The 19315-nt window shown below is 36.8% G+C and overlaps 1 protein-coding gene across 2 annotated transcripts in view; it reads right to left on the bottom strand.

Annotated features, from left to right (window-relative positions):
- EDIL3 (EGF like repeats and discoidin domains 3) overlaps positions 1-19315 on the bottom strand; it is a 411614-nt gene that overhangs the window by 381722 nt on the left and 10577 nt on the right. The gene's annotated exons all lie outside the window — the stretch shown is intronic.

Raw genomic sequence — 19315 nt, 5'->3', positions numbered from 1 at the left:
CAAGCCCATTACCTTGAGTGAATGACTTCAGACTAAAGTACATATACACACAATCGTAACAATGGTATGAAGTCCAAATATAGACAAAATTAGCCTATAAGGATAGAAATTAAAAAAAACAGATATTGGAGAAAGCAGGGGTAAGAATGGGATTTGATTGAAAAAGGTATGGGATAATTTTCTAGGATTATAGAAATGTTCTTTATCTTGGTTTAGGTAGTCATTAGATGGGTACATACAATTTTAAGAACTCAATGAAGTAAACATGATTGTGTGTTCTGGTGCAGAAATGTCAGCGATTTCCATAAACCAAAAAAACCATTGAGCATCCCAATAAATAGGCTGATAACCTGAACTAGAAGTCATAACGATTCTGGTTATACAAGTTTTCCTAATGCTGTTTCACAGCTGCAGTTAGTAACCACACCATAGAGTATGAAGCTCATATAGATACGTAACAAAATGAACTTAATGTAAAATACATAGAGAGCAGCTTCCCAAATAAGCAGCAATGCCAAAAGAATCAAGTTTTAATTATAAACCTATATGCATAGGTTTACTGAAGTGATTTCCACTTTAGTTTCTGGATTATCAGGTTTAGAAGCACATAATATTATCTTTTTGCTTTACTACACATCTTTGTTATACTCTAACAAAAGAAACAACACTGTATAAGTTCCTTGAGTACCAAATTATTCATCGTCTCATTTTTGTTTTAATTTCCTTTTGGAGTTGTCAGGGAACCATTGAACCATTTGAATATATACTAAATTGTAAATTGTATCTTCCTCATAGTCAGTATCTTCCTATAATTTCTTGAATCAAAAAAGTTGTCAAACTACCCTACATTACATAAGTATGATTCTGTCTCATTACATGTTATGGAGTTATGGCTTACATTCCTAATATTTCCAAATAATCTAAATATTAATTTCTCTATAATGTGGCTACATATTGGAACGCATACTTTCAGATTGACATACCAATGTAAATGAATCCAACAAATCACCACTGAAGTTTAAATGGTCCAGTTCCTGGTCTCAGATTCTAGGCTGTACTCACAGTAATGCCTTCACAAACAATGAATCCTGGAAGAGTTCTTCATGCCTCATATTATCCCAAAGTTGAACTGACTTAGGTTATAATATATTCCCAACTAAAGTTAAATCAGAATCCTGAAACCTCAAACCCTAGATAGGTTTAATATGCAGCTGTTATCAGTAATATTATTTTAAATATTTCAAGGTACTCTTGAATTATGGAGAACACAAAGTGAAATAAATAACCACTTTAGCAATAATCAAGAAATGTTACTTCAAAGAGATCTAAGCCACTTTCCAAAGCACATAGAGAAATTATTTAGCAACAATTTTGCTTATATTTTTGTTTTCCTATTTGTAAATTTGACTTCCAAATGCATTTTATTTTTAAAGGAATCACCACATGAATTCTATTACTAACTAAAGAGGTCATTTAATTAAGTGTATTTATTCTTATTTACTTAAATACTTTCCTTTACAGTAAAGTATTAGAAACTTCCATATACATTTCCATATACTTATACATTTATAGTTACCAGAAAAAAAATCCCAATAATGTGACTGCATTTTCGTGTTGGATTCTCAGATAATTTTGTACTGAGGAGTATCATAAAGATATTGCTAATTAAAATACTTTAAATAATGTCAATGCTACTATGTTTAAGGAAATCTGTATTAATATCATTTTTGTGGATTTCCCTTGGGACCAAAAGAAGTTAAAGCTTTTCGTTACAGCAACATAGCAAGAGGAACAACTCTGATTCATTTAGAGGTGCCAGCTTTGTTAGGAGGGGGGAGAATGATTTAACTTCTTAACTTCCTACATAAGCATCAACAAAAAAGAATTTTCTAAGCTACCCACTCTCAAACTGATCTTATGGTTGAAAAGAGCAGGTGAAATCATGGACATTTGGATGTAAATATGCTCATTTTCAATATGTAAAAGTTGTCCATAGTCTGATCATAACCGTTAAGTTCTCACAATACAATTAGTATCTACATATCAGATTTGTTACCATTTCTTAGCATGTTTATGCTCCTTTTCCAAACAATTTGTAAGCAAAAGTTTCCATGGCATCTGGATATGCTCGGTAAAGCATACAAAGACAAATAAAGGGACTACTATATAAAAAATTGGGAATCATTATGACTTCCAATACCTGATTCTATCAAAATAAAGAAAACAAAACAAGAATTTGAAGCTACCACCAAAACAATTTATGTGACCATTTTCAGGTTCCAAAGTCACTCGCCCTGTATTGCTTTATTTTCGTTTTGATCATTACAATAAGGCAAAAAGACAGAGTACAGAGGCTATTATCTTGATTTTTTTCAAATAAGTTACCTAAGGCTCAGAAATTGGAGTTTGTTTAAAGTCACAAGGCAAACACTTCTTAGAGCCAGGTCAAGTCTTTTGATACCTAAACTAGTTCATACTGTTACCAAGGGATGAAGAGTTATATAAACCTATATCTATATGAGCCTGTGTATATAAATAATTGTAGGATTCTTGTTCCATGACTTTCACCCCTTGGTATTATGCCCATTAAATATGTCATGTTTTATGGAAAAAGGGACCTGGTAGATGCAATTAAGATTGCTAGCCAGGTGACCTGAAGATAGATAGGTTATAGGGACATAATCTAGAATCTGCACATTACAATTGTTCATTTATGAAAACACTCTTGTAATACTGAAAAGAATGTTTTAAATTGTGACTTGATTTGGAACTAATCTATACATAATGCATTGGCTTGATAAATCTTAACAGTTTTAACCACATAAATCTCTTGTGAAACCCTGCTTGCTCTGGCAGTCAGCTGATTTTAGTCATAAATGTTCCTTGGGAAATAGGTACAAACTTACCTAGCTGTCTTCAACCCTGAATCACTAATGTCTATTTCTTAATTCATCTGAACCACTTAATTCACTCTGTAGGAAACCATACAGTTCTACACTAATCCTTACAACATGTTTGAATACTTATATCTTATATTTAACCTGTATGTCTTCTCTTAATGAAAAGTTTTGTTTTGTTTGTTTCAAAAGTAGGAGGGCAATAGTAAAAGTTAATGCTTTAAAATTCAAACAGAATTTTTATTTTAAAACCTTTAGCCCAACTTGAACTTAATTTTATCCATTTTTGAGATAAAATACTCAAATAAATTTGAACTGCTCAAAGGCAGAAAATGGTAGAGTTTTCTGAATCCTAAATATTGATCACAGAGACTATAAATCGTAAATAGATGACAGAAAACTTTCATGCTGTCATTTTTTTCATATACTATATTTACAATTGAGACGTCTAAAGTAAAATGTGAAATAAAAATAACCTAAAATAGTTGAGAATTGTCTATTACAGGTTACAAGCCAGGATACAACTTATAGTCTATATTCACAGTAGAGAGTAGGTACAACTAGGTGTGAAGAATATAAAGGAAGCAAAGACCTCCTAGTGAACTAGGAGACAGGGAAGGATATTCTATTACAGACAACAGTGTAAACTGTGTATGTTCCCCCTAAATCCATAAGCTGAACCCTAAATTCCAATGGGATGGCATTTAGAGGTGGGGCCTTTGGGAGGTGATTAAGTCACAAGGGTGGAGGCCTTATGAATGAGATTAGTGCCCTTATAAAAGTTTCAGACAGCACCCTCACCTTGTCAGTTATGTGAGGACACAGAAAAATAAAAAGGTAGCAGGCTTTCACCAGACACTGAATCTGTCAGCATATCGATATTGGATGTCCTAGCCTTTAGCAGTGTGAGAAACAAATTTGTTTTTCATAATCCATCCAGTCTATGGGATTTTTCTATAGCAGTCTAACAGACTAAGGGGGTCAAATACCTCAAAAGTGCAATAATTTAAAGGCAGACACATAACCAAATTTTTTAACATAAATTCATGGATTGCTAAGCTTTGTTGATGGGCCAATTTGTCAGATGGATCCAGGTTCCCCTCCCTTTCTCAAACCATTTTCCTTTCAAATGTGTCCCAGGACAACTGTCCTCTTTATAGTAATAGCCACAACCACAATTTAGAAAATCAAAATAGCTAATGTTCATTGAGGGTTTATATTGTGCCAAAATGTGTAAGCACATTATATAGTTTATATCTTTTAATCATTGTGACAGCCTTATTAAATTGCTACAGCTTTACCCATACTCTAGAAATGAGGAAACAGACTAGGTATGTAAACCATAGAAGGCTTTGGAGCTAGTTAAGTGATTCACCGGGAATCCAACTCCCAGGATGATTCCACTCTCTCAGTAACACATTATATTAAAACGCCTGAAAGTTATATCTCAGCAAAAAGGCCAATGTCTTCTTGATAAACACTGGACCAAAAAGTAAAATAATAATTAAATGAGAAAAATGATTGGTACTCAATTCATTTATCCCTTATTTTTTTACCATAATGTGTGCCAAGCACTGTGCTAATGGCACTGGGATACTACACTGTCATCATCCCGAACACATGCCACAGACATTGTCCGACACACGTAACCAGCGAAAATCCTCACAATAACCCTAGGACATGCCCTATTATTACCATCCCCATTTTATTTTTAATTTTTTTGAAAAGCAAGGTTAGTCATCTTTTGAAGTTGAAAAACCTGACTCCGGATCCTGAGAGCTTTATTTTGTTTTATGTTTACATTTTTACTTTGTAGTTATCACATTGTATATAAATTACTGTAAAATGTTTTGTTTTGTATAAATATGTAACTCTTCACAAACATTTTAATGTTATGCATAATGTAGGCTAATAAACTTGAAAATATTCTTGAAGTGTACTACTGTATCAGAATGACAAATTATCAAAAATGGAAAAGGGATAACAAGCATGTAGTCTATGATAGAAGACCCTAGAAACAATATTCACAATAGTCCCCAACAAATAGAACGGACTGTTTAGAAGTTGAGATATTTCAAAACTTCCAGTAACAGAAAACTCATAGTATTTAAAGTGCTCTGGGAAAGAGAAGCTTCCTAACTAATTCTACAAATCTAGCATTTCCTCAGTACCAAGCTTGATAAAGATAGCTCAAAACATTATTTATGAAAATACATGCAAACATTCCAAATAAATATTAGCAATCCATACTCAGATATATCTAAATAATTATACACAATGGCACAAACATATTACAAACTTAGAATGAAAACCCTGTGATTCTGTCACACTCATAGATGCAGCCCAGTAAGTCTAGGTAAGCGAGGAATTTCATCCGTTTGTTCAATGTTCTAATTCCAACACCCAGAACAGTCCTTAGCATCTATCTCTGCTCAATAAAAAGTTGTTGAATAAATAAATTATAAAGTCTCTCAACCGCTCCAAATATATTACGAAATTTAGTATTTTCTAACAGTTGATTAAAATCGTTTTGGAATACATAAAATCGTTTTGGAATACATAGCTAACAATTTGGTGGGAAAAACAAGAGCAATGCTTATGCACTTAAGTCTGATGCCAAAAGCAGAAATCATAAAGGAATGTGGACACAGTTTACAAAAGAAATTTGACTATTGCATAGCAAACATATAAAAACAAATGAAGCTGTAACAAAAATATAAAAAACAAATGAAACTTGACACAACATACTTATAACATATATCTCTCTTTCTTAATGTTTTTAAACAGTGAGGCTTGACCTGAGCATTCTACATAAAAATCCACTCCTCAAATCCTTGCCTCCTCCTTTTAACTTACTAGACAATTTCCTTTCTTTATTCTCTACTTCCCTTCATTAGAATGTAAACTCTAGGTAAGCAAGGATTTTCATCTGTTTGTTCAATGTTCTAATTCCAGCACCCAGAACAGTCCTTTGCATGTATCTCTGCTCAATAAAAAGTTGTTGAATAAATAAATTATAAAACTAAGTGGCATGATCCATTTTATGGTTAAAAATACTACTTTGAGGTATTTATTGGAACAAGTCTCTTAATAGAGACACTAAAATATCACCATTATAACTTGTCTTCAATAAGTGTATACTTACAGGTTCAAAAAGGATTAAAAAATTTAAAATAAGGATGAGGAATTAACTGCTGCTCAAAAAAAAAATTACCAAAGGTTCTTTATCACATAAAAAGGAGCAAAGCATTAGGTTTTACAATTGCTACTCTCTACAATCCTTTGCCATTGTAGACCTTTTTTAGAGAGAGCATTTTCAGAGCTTTTAGACTAGAAATGGAAATCAAACAATTACTGGGGTCACAAGCATACAAATTGTTTCAGAACCACCAAGGCATTGAAGAACGGTACAAGCACGGTTGCCGAAGGGGGATAAACAGCAGTTTGCTGTGATATAAAGATTGCCATTCTACAAACAATTCTAAACAGAGCTGTTTCAGAGACTCTCAGCTCCTGGGCAGGCACCACTCTCAGGTACTGTCTTTTCCCCTCTCCCTAGTACATAGGGGTTTAGCAGGTGTGACTGACTGCGTGGTGGGAGGGCGGAGAGAAGTTATGGTTGGAGTACGGTCATTGCTGTGGAGATTATGGGAGTGATTTCCAGGGCACTGGGTCAATTAGCAGATCAGAGGGCTGCCTGCAGCTCCTCCACCTGACAATTAAAAACACCACCAAGTGCTTTGATTTTGTTGAACATACTTTGCTTGTCAACCCTTGATAATAAAATGACAGTCTGAAGCTTACTATCTGCCTTCCACGTACAATTACAACTATTTTATTGCAATTTGATAATTTAAGGTAAAACCCAAATCTTGCTTTTAAACTGTTTATAAATTAGGTAGCTATGGACACAAGTAGGTCATTTATTTAGTGAGCTCTTAGAGTTTGCCACTCCTGAAGTATTTATTGCTTTCTAAAAGTATATCACTTGTGCCATAAATCACACACCAATGCATCAGTGCTTCAAGTGGATAAGAATTTATTAAATGAGTTAATGGAACAACATATCAAAGGAACACTTTTTTTGAACCAGAGAAAGATTTATTGCCAACAAAGTTGTTCTTCATTCATGCTTTTTCACTCATTCATGCATGCATAAATTCAGCCAACAAATATTAACTGAGTGCCTACTATGTGTAAGCTGGGTATGCATATTAGGGAACAAAACAGATGTTGTGCCTGCCCACACGAGGCTTTCAGTACATTGGAAACAAGACAGAAAATAAGCTAGTAAACAAGTGATTACATAACTACCATTTTTGAAAATGCCTTAATTTTTAAAAGGATGGAGTAATAGAGAATAATGAATGACAGCGTGTGTTTGATGTATGGTGTATATGTGCGCATGCTGTGATATCAGTTAGTAAGAGAAGGTGCTCAGAGAGGTTTTTCTGAGCTTATAGTTTAAGCTGAGGAATGAGCTGGGAGCAGAAAATGGCAACATATAAAAGGAGAGAGCTAGAAATAAATAGAAAAATAGAGAAAGGTGATAATTTCAAGAAGATAATGAATTCTTTAAAGACCCAACAAGAAGTAAATGTACAAAAGAAAGCTAACCATAGGAATTTGTGCACTGCATTACTTAGCAGATGTGTACATGACATAAAAATAGCAATAAATAGCATGATAATATGATCTGCAGGAAATGAAGTTAGGTTATTCTGAGCTTCTTTGGGCAGAGACCACATCATATAAAAGTAATCAAGATTATGCTAAATACAGAATGAAAAAAATAATAAAGTTCTAGTGAATGCAAATGCAAAATGAAATTATGAAAAAAAACTATAATGATGTAGATAAGTATTAAGTGGGAAAAGGTGGTCTGATAAAATAGCTAGCAAAACAATAGAGTTCAATTAAGAATATATTTGCAAAATTAAAAAGTACAGAAGAATGTGTGTTGTGGCATTATTTTAGGGAAGCACATTCCTGGAATTCTCTGTTGAGTTTTTGGCAAGACTGTTGAATAAATATGTAGGCTACTTGGACAGATGTCAAATGAAACAATTAAAATGATGAAAGAAATGGTTTACGAGGACAGATTAAAGGAAAAAAATGTATGACTTCAGCATGTCAAAAACTAAAGAAGAAACATTATGGTTTACAAATATTTGAAACATCAATAGGAAGAATTATGTACAATGTTGCACAATTACGAGTACATTAAAAAGGAAAGAGAAATTGTCCCCTAGTAATAATGTTGCTTCCCAGTAAGATCCACATGGACAAATGATCCAAGATGGGCAAGAATTAAGGCCACCAAGCCAACACAGATGTACCCAGTAACCTGACTTATGCAGACCTCAGAAAACATAGAGTACATACAATCTGAATAGGGCAAAGTAGGTCAGGGCACAACTGCAGAAACCTTCCTATCCCCCAGCTATGCTTTAAATTTAGAAGGAATCCTTCCTCAGATTAGGGGCTTTTCTCTGTCATTGTGCTATAGTGAAAAGAATCATTGACTTGGGTCTCTAAGACCTAGTTTTGAGTGCTAAGCTTTTTTTTACTCTCAGTCTGTACCCTCACTTGTCAGTGAGGATAATAATGATCCCCTAGATTGTTCTGAGGTGTAAAAGAGCTGTTGCATATGAAAACACATTTTATGTGTTTAAAAGCATTGCTCTTAGTGGGATGTATCAACTTTTATAGTGAACTCAATGTGTCACAAGCTGCAGGATAAGAAATATCAAAGAGCACGATGCCTGGGACTAGGCTATTTCATGTGTCTTCCTGCTCTAGAGGAAATCTGCTCTCCTCTGAGGCACTGTTTACACTGCAGCACTCCTAATTCATATTGTTCTCTCTCCCATATTTCTAGACCTGAGATAGGGCACAAGTTCTTCTTGCTTGATGTGACTTGCTGAACATTCTCTCCCCTTCCTCTCAAAAAGAAACAAAAACAAAAAAAAAACAGTTTTAATTTCATGTCATACATCTCTATTCCCCAATATTATCCCCTTTTTTACAGTTATCTCCTGATATCTGTACCATATCCCCTCATTCCTTGAAGATTTCTGCTGCTGGTTCACTATCATTGTCTCCAACAGTTCTCCTGGTATAACTTTTTGGGATTTCAATATCCAAGCAGTTGATTTTTCAAACAATTGGCTATTTCATGCCTTGACTCTTTTCTTCCACTGATCTTGTTTTCTACCCTCCCTCAACTGTAACTCCTATGATCATACTCCCATATTTATAATTATCAGTAATTGCAATTATGGTATAATCACTGTAATACCCCCTTAATATTTTTTTTTATCAGTCATTTTATTTTATTTTATTATTATTATTTTTTGTAGATAATTATTTTTTTATTGAAGGGTAATTGACACACAGTATTACATTACATTAGTTTCAGGTGTACAACATAGTGATTCAACATTTATATACATGACAATTCAAGGTACCAGCTATCACCATACCAAGCTGTTACAATATCTTGACTATATTCATTACATCCCGGTTACTTATTATTTTACCATTGGAAGTGTATACTTTTTTTTTTTTTTTTTTGTGAGGGCATCTCTCATATTTATTGATCAAATGGTTGTTAACAACAATAAAATTCTGTATAGGGGAGTCAATGCTCAATGCACAATCATTAATCCAACCCAAGCCTAATTTTCGTCAGTCTCCAATCTTCTAAGGCATAACAAACAAGTTCTTACATGGAGAACAAATTCTTACATAGTGAATAAGTTCTTACATGGTGAACAGTACAAGGGCAGCCATCACAGAAACCGTCGGTTTTGCTCATGCATTATGAACTATAAACAGTCAGTTCAAATATGAATACTCATTTGATTTTTATGCTTGATTCATATGTATATATCACATTTCTCTCTTTATTATTATTATTTTTAATAAAATGCTGAAGTGGTAGGTAGATACAAGATAAAGGTAGAAAACATAGTTTAGTGTTGTAAGAGAGCAAATGTAGATGATCAAGTGTGTGCCTGTAGACTATGTATTAATCCAAGCTAGACAAGGGCAATAAAACATCCACGTATGCAGAAGATTTCTCTCAGAACGGGGGGGTGAGGCTCTAAGCCTCACCTCTGTTGATCCCCAATTTCTCACCTGATGACCCCCCTGCAACTGTGCCTGTCTTAGGTTGTTCCTCCCTTGAGGAATCTTACCCGTCTCTGGCTAACCAGTCACCTTCCGGGGCCATACAGGGAAATGTAAAGTTGGTAAGTGAGAGAGAAGCCTTATTGTTTGAAATGGTAAGCTTTTTATTTCTTTGCATATTTATGCCCTGTAGCTTCTATGCCCAGCATTTGTCTTGAGGTATCTTTACCAATTGGAAGAATTATGATACTCGGTAAATTTGATATGAGGCACGAATTCTATTTAAGGGTTGTAATTAGGAAGGAAGAAGAAAAGCTATAGAAGAAGCAGGCGGCAGAAAACCTGGGAAGATTGATTATTTCTTTGACATATTTTCTTGTAGAGTAACTTCAGCACATATAGGTTTTAAGCTACTACTTAAATTGCGCACACACATTAACATAATAGGAGTATAGTTACATAACCAAAGCATACCTGTAATTACCAGCCATCTCCAGTGAAACCAAGAAAACCAGTTAGGCACCTTAGGCATTTGTGAAAACTTATCTATGATATGGTGGATATTGTCCAACTGAACTTGAACAGTCTGAGAGAAATCATACAAATTAAAACAACCCATTCCTGGGGACTGTTCACATCCCACATGTTCTTTTAACAGTAGATAGTCTGTAGTTGTAAGATTTTGGAGCGCTACAATTTGCACTTCTCCTAATTCTTGATTGAGTTCCAACAGTATAGATCCAGTCAAATTTGTTGTTTTACTGTATGCACAGGCCAGCTTAGATATCTCCTTCCTCATTCCCATGCCAAGTCCAGGAACTGGTGGGATGAGTGCATCTACAGCTGTAGCAGTGCGTGGATCTTTGTTGTGGTTTTTTGATGATCATCTTCTGGCGTGAGTCTTCCAGAGAGTGCTGATGTTGGAAGTTCTTTTTCATTTCATATCTTAGTTCATTTTCGGGGTAGCCCAATTAGGCTTTGATCCTCTGTATAAACACAAACAGACCCTTTGCCTACACTTTTATATGCCCTTTATACTCTTGTGTAGAACTCATTGGAGGTTACCACACAGGAACTGACCTTTTCTTTTTTTTTTCTTTTTTTTTTTTTTTTTTGTATCACTAATCTACACTTACATGACGAATATTATGTTTACTAGGCTCTCCTCTATACCAGGTCCCCCCTATAAACCCCTTTACAGTCACTGTCCATTAGCATAGCAAAATGTTGTAGAATCACTACTTGCCTTCTCTGTGTTGTACAGCCCTCCCTTTTCTCCTACCCCCCCATGCATGCTAATCTTAATACCCCCCTACTTCTCCCCCCACCTTATCCCTCCCTACCCACCCATCCTCCCCAGTCCCTTTCCCTTTGGTACCTGTTAGTCCATTCTTGAGTTCTGTGATTTTGCTGCTGTTTTGTTCCTTCAGTTTTTCCTTTGTTCTTATATTCCACAGATAAGTGAAATCATTTGGTATTTCTCTTTCTCCGCTTGGCTTGTTTCACTGAGCATAATACCCTCCAGCTCCATCCATGTTGCTGCAAATGGTTAGATTTGCCCTTTTCTTATGGCTGAGTAGTATTCCATTGTGTATATGTACCACTTCTTCTGTATCCATTCATCTATCGATGGACATTTAGGTTGCTTCCAATTCTTGGCTATTGTAAATAGTGCTGAGATAAACATAGGGGTGCACTGATCTTTCTCATACTTGATTGCTGCATTCTTAGGGTAAATTCCTAGGAGTGCAATTCCTGGGTCAAATGGTAGGTCTGTTTTGAGCATTTTGATGTACCTCCATACTGCTTTCCACAATGGTTGAACTAACTTACATTCCCACCAGCAGTGTAGGAGGGTTCCCCTTTCTCCGCAGCCTCGCCAACATTTGTTGTTGTTTGTCTTTTGGATGACAGCCATCCTTACTGGTGTGAGGTGATACCTCATAGTAGTTTTAATTTGCATTTCTCTGATAATTAGCGATGTGGAGCATCTTTTCATGTGTCTGTTGGAAATCTGTATTTCTTTTTGGGAGAACTGTCTGTTCAGTTCCTCTGCCCATTTTTTAATTGGGTTATTTGTTTTTTGTTTGTTGAGGTGTGTGAGCTCTTTATATATTCTGGACGTCAAGCCTTTATCGGATGTGTCATTTTCAAATATATTCTCCCATACTGTAGGGTTCCTTTTTGTTCTATTGATGGTGTCTTTTGCTGTACAGAAGCTTTTCAGCTTAATATAGTCCCACTTGTTCATCTTTGCTGTTGTTTTCCTTGCCCGGGGAGATATGTTCAAGAAGAGGTCACTCATGTTTATGTCTAAGAGGTTTGTGCCTATGTTTTCTTCCAAGAGTTTAATGGTTTCATGACTTACATTCAGGTCTTTGATCCATTTTGAGTTTACTTTTTTATATGGGGTTAGACAATGGTCCAGTTTCATTCTCCTACATGTAGCTGTCCAGTTTTGCCAGCACCATCTGTTGAAGAGACTGTCATTTCACCATTGTATGTCCATGGCTCCTTTATCAAATATTAATTGACCATATATGTCTGGGTTAATGTCTGGATTGTCTAGTCTGTTCCATTTGTCTGTGGCTCTGCTCTTGTGCCAGTACCAAATTGTCTTGATTACTATGGCTTTATAGTAGAGCTTGAAGTTGGGGAGTGAGATCCCCCCTACTTTATTCTTCTTTCTCAGGATTGCTTTGGCTATTCGGGATCTTTGGTGCTTCCATATGAATTTTTGAACTATTTTTTCCAGTTCATTGAAGAATGTTGCTGGTAGTTTCATAGGGATTGCATCAAATCTGTATATTGCTTTGGGCAGGATGGCCATTTTGACGATATTAATTCTTCCTAGCCACGAGCATGGGATGAGTTTCCATCTGTTAGTGTCCCCTTTAATTTCTCTTAAGAGTGACTTGTAGTTTTCAGAGTATAAGTCTTTCACTTCCTTGGTTAGGTTTATTCCTAGGTATTTTATTTTTTTGATGCAATTGTGAATGGAGTTGTTTTCCTGATTTCTCTTTCTGTTGGTTCATTGTTAGTGTATAGGAAAGCCACAGATTTCTGTGTGTTGATTTTGTATCCTGCAACTTTGCTGTATTCTGATATCAGTTCTAGTAGTTTTGGGGTAGAGCCTTTTGGGGTTTTTTATGTACAGTATCAAGTCATCTGCAAATAGTGACAGTTTAACTTCCTCTTTACCAATCTGGATTCCTTGTATTTCTTTGTTTTGTCTGATTGCTGTGGCTAGGACCTCCAGTACTATGTTAAATAACAGTGGGGAGAGTGGGCATCCCTGTCTAGTTCCTGATCTCAGAGGAAATGCTTTCAGCTTCTCGCTGTTCAATATAATGTTGGCTGTGGGTTTTTCATAGATGGCCTTTATTATGTTGAGGTACTTGCCCTCTATTCCCATTTTGCTGAGAGTTTTTATCATGAATGGATGTTGAACTTTGTCAAATGCTTTTTCAGCATCTATGGAGATGATCATGTGGTTTTTGTCTTTCTTTTTGTTGATGTGGTGGATGATGTTGATGGATTTTCTAATGTTGTACCATCTTTTCATCCCTAGGATGAATCCCACTTGGTCATGGTGTATGATCCTTTTGATGTATTTTTGAATTCGGTTTGCTAATATTTTGTTGAGTATTTTTGCATCTACGTTCATCAGGGATATTGGTCTGTAGTTTTTTTTTTGGTGGGGTCTTTGCCTGGTTTTGGTATTAGGGTGATGTTAGCTTCATAGAATGAGTTAGGGAGTATCCCCTCCTCCTCTATTTTTTGGAAAACTCTAAGGAGAATGGGTATTATGTCTTCCCTGTATGTCTGATAAAATTCCGAGGTAAATCCATCTGGCCCGGGGGTTTTGTTCTTTGGTAGTTTTTTGATTACCGCTTCAATTTCGTTGCTGGTAATTGGTCTGTTTAGATTTTCTGTTTCTTTCTGCTTCAGTCTTGGAAGGTTGTATTTTTCTAGGAAGTTGTCCATTTCTCCTAGGTTTCCCAGCTTGTTAGCATATAGGTTTTCATAGTATTCTCTAATAATTCTTTGTATTTCGGTGGGGTCCGTCGTGATTTTTCCTTTCCCATTTCTGATACTGTTGATTTGTGTTGACTCTCTTTTCTTCTTAATAAGTCTGGCTAGAGGCTTATCTATTTTGTTTATTTTCTCGAAGAACCAGCTCTTGGTTTCATTGATTTTTGGTATTGTTTTATTCTTCTCAATTTTATTTATTTCTTCTCTGATCTTTATTATGTCCCTCCTTCTGCTGACCTTAGGCCTCATTTGTTCTTCTTTTTCCAATTTCGATAATTGTGACTTAGATCATTCATTTGGGATTGTTCTTCCTTTTTTAAATATGCTTGGATTGCTATATACTTTTCTCTTATGACTGCTTTTGCTGTGTCCCACAGAAGTTGGGGCTCAGTGTTGTTGTTGTCATTTGTTTCCATATATTGCTGGATCTCCATTTTGATTTGGTCATTGATCCATTGATTATTTAGGAGCGTGTTGTTAAGCCTCCATGTGTTTGTGAGCCTCTTTGCTTTCTTTGTACAGTTTATTTCTAGTTTTATGCCTTTGTGGTCTGAAAAGTTCGTTGGTAGGATTTCAATCTTTTGGAATTTTCTGAGGCTCTTTTTGTGGCCTAGTATGTGATCTATTCTGGAGAATGTTCCATGTGCACTTGAGAACAATGTATATCCTGTTGCATTTGGATGTAGAGTTCTATAGATGTCTATTAGGTCCATCTGCTCTACTGTGTTGTTCAGTGCTTCCGTGTCCTTACTTATTTTCTGCCCAGTTGATCTATCCTTTGGGGTGAGTGGTGTGTTGAAGTCTCCTAGAATGAATGCATTGCAGTCTATTTCCCCCTTTAGTTCTGTTAGTATTTGTTTCACATATGCTGGTGCTCCTGTGTTGGGTGCATATGTATTTAGAATGGTTGTATCCTCTTGTTGGACTGAGCCCTTTATCATTATGTAGTGTCCTTCTTTATCTCTTGTTACTTTCTTTGTTTTGAAGTCTATTTTGTCTGATATTAGTACTGCAACCCCTGCTTTCTTCTCGCTGTTGTTTGCTTAAAATATGTTTTTCCATCCCTTGACTTTTAGTCTGTACATGTCTTTGGGTTTGAGGTGAGTTTCTTGTAAGCAGCATACAGATGGATCTTGCTTTTTTAATCCGTTTTATTACTCTGTCTTTTGATTGGTGCATTCAGCCCATTAACATTTAGGGTGACTATTGAAAGATATGTACTTATTGCCATTGCAGGCTTTAAATTCGTGGTTACCAAAGGTTCAAGGTTAGCCTCTTTATTTTCTTACTGCCTAACTTAGCTCACTTATTGAGCTGTAATGTACACTGTCTGGAGATTCTTTTCTTCTCTCCCTTCTTATTCCTCCTCCTCAATTCTTGATATGTTGGGTGTTTTGTGCTGTGCTCTTTCTAGGAGTGCTCCCATCTAGAGCAGTCCCTGTAAGATGTTCTGTAGAGGTGGTTTGTGGGAAGCAAATTCCCTCAGCTTTTGTTTGTCTGGGAATTGTTTAATCCCACCATCATATTTGAACGACAGTCATGCTGGATACAGTATCCTTGGTTCAAGGCCCTTCTGTTTCATTGCATTAAATATATCATGCCATTCTCTTCTGGCCTATCGGGTTTCTGTCGAGAAGTCTGATGTTAGCCTGATGGGTTTTCCTTTATAGGTGACCTTTTTCTCTCTAGCTGCCTTTAAAACTCTTTCTTTGTCCTTGATCTTTGCCATTTTAATTATTATGTGTCTTGGTGTTGTCCTCCTTGTATCCTTTCTGTTGGGGGTTCTGTGTATTTCCGTGGTCTGTTCAATTATTTCCTCCCCCAGTTTGGGGAAATTTTCAGCAATTATTTCTTCTAAGATACTTTCCATCTCTTTTCCCCTCTCTTCTTCTTCTGGTACCCCTATAATACGGATATTGTTCCTTTTGGATTGGTCACACAGTTCTCTTAACATTGTTTCATTCCTGGAGATCCTTTTATCTCTCTCTATGTCAGCTTCTATGCGTTCCTGTTCTCTGGTTTCAATTCCATCAATGGCCTCTTGCATCCTATCCATTCTGCTTATAAACCCTTCCAGAGTTTGTTTCATTTCTGCGATCTCCTTTCTGGCATCTGTGATCTCCCTCCGGACTTCATCCCATTTCTCTTGCATATTTCTCTGCATCTCTGTCAGCATGTTTATGATTCTTATTTTGAATTCTTTGTCAGGAAGACTGGTTAGGTCTGTCTCCTTCTCTGGTGTTGTCTCTGTGATCTTTGTCTGCCTGTAGCTTTGCCTTTTCATGGTGATAGGAATAGTTTGCAGAGCTGGGACGAGTGACAGCTGGAAGAACTTCACTTCTTGTTGGTTTGTGGCCCTCCTCTCCTGGGAGAACAGTGACCTCTAGTGGCTTGTGCTGGGCAGCTGCACGCAGACAGGGTTTCTGCTTCCTGCCCGGCTGCTATGGAGTTAATCTCCGCTGTTGCTGTGGGTGTGGCCTGGTTCGGGCCTCTATTCCAAAGTGGTGGAGTCGCGTTGAAGGGGGAGCGGCCTGGAGGCTATTTATCTCCGTAAGGGGCCTCCCTGCTCCCTGCAGCCCAGGGGTTAGGGTGCCCAGAGATCCCCGGATTCCCTACCTTTGGATTAAGTGTCCCATCCTGCCCCTTTAAGACTTCCAAAAAGCACCCACCAAAACAAAACAATGACCACAAAAAAAATAAAAAATTAAATATAAAAAATTAAATAAAAAAAAAGTGGCCACTCGTTTCTCTTTATTCTCCGGCACCAGCCTCAGGCATCTGCTCACCGGTCTTGCTGCCCTGTTTCCCTAGTATTGGGGGCCCTATCCCTTTAAGACTTCCAAAAAGCGCTCGCCAGAACAGAACAGCCAAAAAAAAAAAAAAAAAAATGGTCGCGCGTTTTTCTGGTGTCCTCCGGCACCAGGCCACCGGTACCCGCTCACTGTTCTTGCTGCCCTGTTTCCCTAGTATCCAGGGCCCCCTGCGCACGCTCTGTGTCTACACTCTGGCCCGGATGGCTGGGGCTGGTGTTCGGCAGTCCTGGGCTCCGTCTCCCTCCTGCTCTGCCTATTCTTCTCCCCCCGGGAGCTGGGGGGATGGGCGCTCGGCTCCCGCCGTGCCGGGGCTTGTATCTTACCCCCTTCGCGAGGCGCTGGGTTCTCTCAGGTGCGTATGTGGTCTGGATATTGTCCTGTGTCCTCTGGTCTTTATTCTAGGAAGGGTCGTCTTTGTTATATTTTCATAGATATATGTGGTTTTGGGAGGAGATTTCCGCTTCTCTACTCACGCCGCCATCTTCCACCCCTTCAATACCCCCTTAATCTTACTCCTCATCCCACTGCTTCCTTTCTGCTCGTTCCCTTTAGGACCCCCAACTCAACCTTTCCGGATTTCCAGTGGATCCCACTATCTTCTGACGGCACTCCAGTTTTCTTAGTGCCAAGGCTGGTAAGTGGACTTTGGAAACTACCTTAGTTTCGGACTTAATGAAGCGAAAAAAAAAGGTGAAAGCATGTGGATGGAGAAATTCATAAATGGCTGAATACTTCCTGAAATGGAGAACTACAAAGACTAGGTTGGGAAAGAAGAGAAGTAAAGAGAACTGAAAATTAGAGCATTGAAAAGAGAGTGGGTTCATTGGGAAGGAAGGGCAAGGAGTTGTAAAAAGACAGAAATTCTGGAAAGACCTAGAAATTCTGAGAAATATGAAGAACTGGTAGCTGAGTAAATCACAGGAGGAGAAAGAGTAGCATTGCCAGTAGGTATCTACAAATGGAGATGGGAATCATCATTAGCATTGGGAACTTCCAGGAAGTTCAATATCAGAAAGTTATAAGGGTCACAAGCTTATAACATTAAAGTTTCTAAGAGGACAAACATTAGATAAGAAACAAAGTTCTGAAGCCAGTGAAGAAGTTCAGGATGTCACTATGGTTAGTAATAGGCTCCAAAAGGAAAGGAGGTGTTATACGCCAGTAGAAAGAAAGTGTTTATGTTGGACTGAGAAGTAGTTTGAACAGTTTTCAAAAAGGCGAGTAGTATCCCAACTCCTCCTTCTCATCCTGTGAGTCCAAGAACTGAGAAAAAAGAACAACTATAAATACCTAAAGCAAAGCAATATTTCAAAAAACAGTACAAAAAAATAGGTAGGAATCAGAATATCTAGTCTCCAGTTCAAACTCTGTCATTGTTTGCCTGAATGACATAAAGAGAACCTAAAGAAAGGTCATGGGACATTTCTGAACCTCAGGTTCCTTATCTGTTAAGTGAGATGAAGACAGCCCTCTGCTTATGTTTCCTAGAATAGAGATGGGAAAAGTTTAAGAAATTTTAACTGTTTTATTTTTATTTTTTATTTTAGGGGAATAAGTATAACAGCATATAGAGGTCCAGTTCAACTCTTAAACACTGTACAGATGAATAAAAGAAGATATTAATAAGGTGAACTCAGATGGTATAAATTTCATTATTTAAATATTTAAGTAAAATAGTTAAAGTTAATCAAATTCTAGTTTTAAAAAATAAGCCATATTTGGTTAAGCAAATGTTAAAATAAACCAGAAAATGTAATTGTCTAGCTGATGTGGTCTGAGGTCATATGGTCCCTTCATTTGGCCACAGTTTCTTAATAGGGTTACACAGAAATATAATTAAAAGAGGATGAGATGTAAGGCAAATTAAATACCTATATTAAACTTGCAGAAATAAAAACCTCCCTAACCTTTAATATCACTTTATCTTACAATATGGATCTGAGAATTACAGAGAAAGCATGCACTTACACATTGCATGGAAGAACAATGGAACAATGAGCAGTGGACTCCTCTAAAACCAAAAAATGATAAAAATCATCTTGAAATAATATTTCTTTTCCCATATTCTTACTAGTGGTGCACATTAAGTCCTGACCAAGCACATTAATTCCTGACCAAGCACAGCATACTCCAACCCTTATTTCTGAATGTGAAAAGAAAAGAGGTATGACATTTTACCGACTTAAATGTGAAGATTTTTAAAATATTGTCCCAAGAATAATAAAGGATATAAATGACAAACCCACAGCTAACATCATACTTAACAGCGAGCTTTTCCTCTAAGATCAGGAACAAGGTAAGGATGCCCACTCTCACCACTTTTATTCAACATGGTACTGGAGATCCAAGATCCTCACCACAGCAAACAAACAATACAAGAAATAAAAGGCATCCAGATAGGCAAGGAAACTGTTTGCAGATGGCATAATATTGTAC

This window comes from Manis pentadactyla, chromosome 2, assembly GCF_030020395.1.
Source record: "Manis pentadactyla isolate mManPen7 chromosome 2, mManPen7.hap1, whole genome shotgun sequence".
Taxonomy (NCBI): Eukaryota; Metazoa; Chordata; class Mammalia; order Pholidota; family Manidae; genus Manis; species Manis pentadactyla.
Note: the sequence above shows the minus strand (reverse complement) of the source record. Positions and strands in the feature narration are given on the sequence as shown.